This window comes from Heptranchias perlo, chromosome 39 (genome assembly GCF_035084215.1).
Source record: "Heptranchias perlo isolate sHepPer1 chromosome 39, sHepPer1.hap1, whole genome shotgun sequence".
NCBI classification, from domain to species: Eukaryota; Metazoa; Chordata; class Chondrichthyes; order Hexanchiformes; family Hexanchidae; genus Heptranchias; species Heptranchias perlo.
In genome coordinates, this window is record NC_090363.1 from 5,266,060 (window position 1) to 5,272,400 (window position 6,341).

Consider the following 6,341-nt stretch of genomic DNA (forward strand, 5'->3'; position numbering starts at 1 on the left):
TGCTGTAAGTGAATATAAGCATTTTCAATTTTTAAGAACATAAGTTGAAAACTTTTGCATTTGGTTTCGTTAAAATTCTATGCTCGAAGGAAAGATAAATTAAATTTGATCGAAAAAAAAGTTTAATTCTTTAAAATGAGCAATTTGTGACGTTGACTAAAGCACATCGATTGGTATCGGATAGTAAATGGACCGGGGAAATTTCTGTAAAATTGAGCCAGCCAAATGATCAAAAAACATGAATTTTGTTATAAAATCTTTGTCCCTCACCCAAATACTCATGCACAAGAATGCAAGATTCAGCAGCCGGATTTTTCTTGAAATCTGCCCTGGAACTTAATCCAAGACGATACCAAAATACTCCTTGGAAATCCTAAACCATCAAGACAACGTAGTTTAGCTCTGGGTTAAAGCGCCTCAGTCTTCATAGCACCGAATGTGATGAGATCATCTAAAAAGTGGAACATTAGAGGTTCAACCGTAATTAACTTGAAACGGTCTCAGAATACCACAGCCATTCTTACATTTTACACACAGTCAGGCAGAAAAAAATAACACTTACTTGTTACTTCTCCATACATCGGCAGGCAGGTGTCTAAGGGAATAGTGAATAGTATAATCGACGTTTTAAACCTGTCGGATGCCAATCATATATCAATAAGAGTCCCTAACTACACACTTACGACGAAATTACATATTCTGCAAATATTGTCATTGTGATCTAACCCTTTCTTGCTCGTAGAAACTATTCATTAGCAGGTAAACGCAAAATACTTGTACGGGTCATTTTCGGATGCAAAGGATTAACTCGATGGAAGTGGAGATAACGAAAAAGACCTCATCACATAACTGGTCTCCGCTTCCTAAATTTGCAACATTTAGAATACCCCTGGAAGATGTGGCCTTATGATTTATTATTCTACACGTCCAGAGATTTTGTAATGTAACAAAGTCTTGTTAAAACTGTTCGTTGTATTCTGCAACTGTCCAATTAAGTAACCTTTGGTTATAATTACGCTTCTTGTTTCTTTCCAAAGAAAATCACTTACAAACACTGTAGGATTAATATGACTACGAATGGAATTGGTACTTTATGAGACGCAGTTAGAAAACAAAACCCAAGTTGGCCTGGAGACACCAGAAAAATGTTTAGTGTCCACCGTTGGACATGCGAGTTGTATAATGGAAACTGATACTTCCCTGTTCCAAAGTTGTATTTATGTGAGTCAGGCTGATTTTAATCTCCATTACAGTGTGAGAGGTGAGATGAGATTTCTTTTTACACAATGTGTTACTATGATCTGGAATGCACAGCCTGAAAGGGTGGTGGAAGCAGATTCAGTAGTAACTTTCAAAAGGGATTTGGATAAATACTTAAAGGGGAGGCAATTTGCATGGCTATATAGATAGAGCAGGGGAGTGGGATTAGTTAGATAGCTCTTTCAGAGAGCTAACACAGGCAAGATGGGTCGAATGGCCTCCTTCTGTGCTGCAAGATTTTATAGTTCTATTTTCGACCTGATGAACATTGCAGGCAGCAAAGACGCCAAAACATAAACCGGGCTAGTCTATAACAAGGTAAAAAATCGTTCAGCCTAGCTGAAATTCTCCTGATGTCTGGAAGCATTGATTCCCTTTCAGATGTACCAGTGAAGGCGTTTTCAGCGCATTCCGAGCACAGTTCGGGTTTAGCTGTAATATTCTGACCAGTTTCTTCCTGACACAATTGCTATTTTTCGATCTTCTGCAGATGAAAGCATCAATTTGAGGCAATGACTAGTACAGAAGGGATTGTTTAGTCGATTAAGGCATGATCAGCTGTTTAGAATGATTAAAGGAATTGAAAGGGTAGAGAGAGAGAAGCCATTTCGGCTGGTGGGGGGAGTCCAGAACAAGGGGGCATAACCTTAAAATTAGAGCTAGGCCGTTCAGGGGTGATGTCAGGAAGCACTTCTTCACACAAAGGGCAGTGGAAATCTGGAACTCTCTTCCCCCAAAAAGCTGTCGAGCCTGGGGGTCAACTGAAAATTTCAAAACTGAATTTGATAGATTTTTGTTAGGTAAGGGACTTAAGGCGGGTAGATGGAGTTAAGATATAGATCAGCTATCATCTAATTGAATGGGGCTGAATGGCCTGCTCCTGTTCCTAATAAGAAAGAGAAAGCTGAAGGGCTAGACCACTCCACTATCGCGGTGGTTTGCTAAGGCTCCAGCTGTCAAATCGAGAACCCCACTGGAGCTGAGCTGAGTGAACTGCACCCCGCAAGAAAGGTTGGTCTGCGTGTTTTGGAAAAGAAAGACCTCGGTGATTTCAGGAGTGGTGTGAATCCAGGGGCATTTCAGATAAATCAGAAACACTAAAGCAAAAGCACAATATTGCGGATGCTGGAAAAACTGAAGTTTAAAAAAAAAACAGAAAATGCTGGAAAGCACCCAGCAGGTCAGGGCAGCATCTGTGGGGAAAAAAAGAGAAAATAAAAGAGTTAATGTTTTCAGGTCGATGAGATTTCATCAGAACTCAATCCATTGTTGCTCTGGTTTGGAGGAGAGGGAACCTGGCGGACTTCACCCTGCACCGTCCACCTTGCGCCTTTAAATAGCGTTCCCCGGCGGCAATCTCGCCCACTTCCCCGGCGCTTGCGGGGGATGAACGTGCGGGGGAAGGTTGTCCGGACGGCCAATACTGTCCATGGGAAAGGTGCCAGGGACACGTCGGCCGGGTCGGATCAGCCCCCGGCCCGCCCGCCCGCGGCAAGCGGCATCCAGCCGCTGTCCGCAAGGCGCGCTCGGCCGGCGGCTACGACGCGGACAAGAACAGCGCCCGCGTCCGGCAGGCGCTCAACCACATGGCCCCCAGCGGGCGGTGGCGTCGCCGTCTCGGCCCCGCGCCCTTCCGTCGCCCCCAACAGCCGGAGCGAGGCGGAGGCGGCGGTGGGGGACCAGGAGATGTCGACCCGCAGTCCGAGAGCGAAGGCCCGGAAGCCGAGTAAAAAGACCCGGAGAAAAAAAACTAGTGAGGCAGAAGAGAAGGGCGTCAGGCGTCCTGTCAAAACCAAGAGAAAATCGCCCAGGAAGAGATAAAATAAAAACAAATCCTGAAGAAACAAAATTCAATGGCTCTTTTCAGAGCCATCACATATTTAAAGTAAGAACTACATTAACCTATCACGTAAAACGGTTGAGATAAGTGGAAATACTCAAAAAAAATGTTAGATAATAGCAAAATATTCCTTAAAAGAAAACTTGCATTTATTATAGCGCCTTTCACGACCGGTGGACGTTCCTAAGTGCTTTACAGCCAATTAAGTATTTCTGAAGTGTAGTCACTTGTAATGTAGAAAACGCAATAGCCAATTTGCGCACAGCAAGATCCCACAAAGTGCAATGTGATAAACAGATTTGCAAAATCTGTATTTTTAGTGGTGTTGGTTGAGGGATAAATATTAGCCAGGACATCAGGGAAAACTCCCCTGCTCTTAGAAATAGTGCAGTGGGATCTTTTATATCTGCCTAAAAACTGGTTTAACGTCTCGTTTAAAAGATGGCACCTCCTAAAGGTGTCAGCCTGGATTATGTGCTGAAGTCTCTGGATTGGGACTTGAACCTACAACCTTCCGACTCAGGCAAGCTTGCTACCACTGAGTTAAGGCTGAGATGCTGAAGGGTGAAAAATTGGGCTCCTTATAAGCACCGATTTCCATTGAAAGGGTGGAATTAATTCTTAAATGTACTTCCTGAGCTTGCAGGTTTTGGATAGTACGGATACATTTTGCAATTGTTTCCAGATAAGTTCAAACTAGCGACTGAAGAACCATATTCGTTAGAGACTTATGGCATGTGGAATTTTTTTTAAGAGTTTTCAAATGGATTTTATTACATGGCTCAACTGATTTTACACTTGAAGACTCCCCAAAGAATGCTTGAAACATGTGGCGAGCATAGAGGAGAAGCCTAAAGATAACGTAAGTCATTTGCTTGACCATGAAGACTTATAGTCTATAAATCAGGCTCTTCATTTGTTATAAAAATAGAAAATGCTGGAAACACTCAGCAGGTCAGGCAGCATCTGTAGGGAGAGAAAGGATCGTTTCAGGTCGATGACCTTTCATCAGAACTCACTCTTCATTTGTTATTCTCTGTGTAACTGAAGACTGGAGATACAATGAAACTATCAGTGAAATTAGTATTGCCATGGTTTAATGTTAAGAGGGCCAAGTGTGCAGACACATGCATTGACCCAGCTTAAATGCTGCAAACAGTGAATTCCTGTGCACCTTAGGTGGCAATTCAGAAATAGTTAAATTAATTTTCACCCAGGTTACTGGCTGTGTTGGACAGAATTGATGTGCATGTGATGCAGTTACTGCCAAAAGTGTGCAACCTGTAGTGGCTTTAACCTCCCGTCCTGAAATCAACCATTGGTTACCATGTGGGAAGAGTGGTAACATAACTTTCACAGCGGGCAGTGACTTAATCGGAAGAACATAAGAGCATAAAAAAACAGGAGCAGGATTAGGCCAGACGGCCCCTCGCCATTCAGTAAGATCATGGCTGATCTTCAACCTCAACTCCACTTTTCCACCCAATCCTCATATCTCTTGATACCCCTAGAGTCCAAAAATCAATCTCTCTCAGCCTTGAATATACTCAATGACTCAGCATCCACAGCTGTTTGGGGTAGAGAATTCCAAAGACTCATAACCCTCTGAGTGAAGGAATTCCTCCTCATTTCAGTCCTAAATGGCCGACCCCTTATCCTGAGACTATGCCCCCTAGTTCTAGATTCTCCAGCCAGGGGAAACAATCTCTCAGCATCTACCCTGTCAAGCCCCCTTAGAATCTTATGTTTCCATGAGATCACGTCTCATTCTTCTAAAATCCAGAGAATATGGGCCTAGTTTACTCAATTTCTCATCATAGGACAACCCTCTCATCCCAGGAATTAATCTAGTGAACCTTTGCTGGACCATCTCAAGGCAAGTATATCCTTCCTTAGATAAGGAGACCAAAACTCTACACAGTACTCCAGATGTGGTCTCACCAAGACCCTGTACAATTGTAGTAAGACTTGCAGCAGCTGGAGTGTTTGTCATTTTGGATGCGAAGACATGGGTTGCTCCATACATTGCACTCAGACCAGGACATTCATCTCCTTCAGGGAGTTTGCCTGCATATTAGCGCAAGATGTCGTCTTCGAGAGGTTTAACCAGACCCTGACTCCCAATCCTATATGTTGGGTTTAACTTCCCTGCTTTCTGAATGATTTGGTTTGAACTTTCCAGTGATTTTCCTCCATTCATATTAATGGACGGAAGAGAGATGAGGCTAGAAATTTATCTTTGGCCGTAGTGCACAACAGGCGGAATATCAGTGGCTGCCTGCAATACGCCCCGCCCAATATTCAGCAGTTGGGCAATTTCAACCTAACTCTTTGGTCGGGAAACTGATAGTAAAATCGGGTGCCAGTGTTGCACCCGATCCTCTCATTGAAGTCAATGGAGAGTAATATTGCGAGGGGTGTAAAACCAGCGTTCCATCCGTGGATATTCCGCCCGGCGAACTAGGTTAAAATTACCCTCTCACCTGTCAGGTAAAGATAGTTGGCAAGACGTGACCGCCACCACTACACCGGCAGCTATAGATGAGAGCTTACTGCTAAATGTGGACCCGTATTGATGCCACCAAAGGGTGCGTCCGTGGACACCATTCTAAACATCCCATACATCCCAGATCGAAGCCTATATATTAATTGGAAGATTTCTTATGTATTAATTGGAAGATTTCTTCCAATTAATACATAAGATTTCTTCCAATTAATAGCTGCCATTTGTTGTTACAAAGGAAAGAACTTATATCAATTACGAAAAACGTCAATGGAGTTGTTATTGAAAAGTATTTAAAACGAAATTAAACGTTAGACATGTTGAGAACACCCAGTATTTTGTCCCAAAAAGCATTCAACAAAACTACATTTAAAAATAGACCGTCCCAATCTTGGAATTAACAGCCCTAGTGTAGACATTTATTAAGTCAAGCGATCCCATTGGCTTAATCGAATTTAATGGTGTGTAGTCCCCTTTCTGGATGGCCTGTGTTACTGTAGCCACGTTCATCAAGGCGTTTAAAAGCCCCAGGCAAGATATGAACACAATTAATTTCTAAAACTTTTACCTTAGCATTCCTGCCTCGTAGGGGAGTCCTAATTTCGGACCAAGCTTTCAAGTTTGCTGATCATTTCAAGGCAGGAAGGGATAAAACACAAAAAGACCAGGTTGATTTTGCTTCGCCTTTGCAAATTCCGGCGCGTTTAAAGGGCGGCTTGAGCGAAAGGCGGTTGCCTT

General features: G+C 43.1%; 1 long non-coding RNA gene across 1 annotated transcript; it reads right to left on the minus strand.

The window, feature by feature from the left end:
* Positions 1-301: 301 nt before the first annotated feature.
* Positions 302-6,193, minus strand: LOC137305144 (uncharacterized). The gene is made up of 3 exons (XR_010958667.1): positions 6,172-6,193; positions 563-633; positions 302-451 (listed from the first exon to the last, which is right to left on the minus strand). It is a non-coding gene; the product is annotated as an uncharacterized lncRNA (long non-coding RNA).
* Between the last annotated feature and the right edge of the window lie 148 nt (positions 6,194-6,341).